Here is a 371-nt window from a genome sequence, read left to right as displayed (position 1 = left end):
GAGAGGTTGTGGAGAAAGAGGAACATTACTTCATTGCTGGTGGGATTGCAAACTGGTACAACCACTTTTGAAATCAGTTTTGCGGTTCCTCCGGAAATTGGACATAGTACTACTGGAGGACCCGGCTATACCACTTCTGGGCATATACCCAAAAAATACTGCAACATGTAAGAAGGACACATGCTCCACCATGTTCATAGCAGCCTTATTTACAATAGCCAGAACCTGGAAACAACCCAGATGTCCCTCAACAGAGGAGTGGATACAGAAATTGTGGTACATCTACACTCAGCTATTTAAAATACTAAATTTATGAAATTCTTAGGTAAATGGATGGATCTGGAGAATATCATCCTGAGTGAGGTAACCCA

Source organism: Mastomys coucha, unplaced genomic scaffold (genome assembly GCF_008632895.1).
Source record: "Mastomys coucha isolate ucsf_1 unplaced genomic scaffold, UCSF_Mcou_1 pScaffold15, whole genome shotgun sequence".
Classification (NCBI taxonomy): domain Eukaryota; kingdom Metazoa; phylum Chordata; class Mammalia; order Rodentia; family Muridae; genus Mastomys; species Mastomys coucha.
This window is presented reverse-complemented; position numbering follows the sequence as displayed.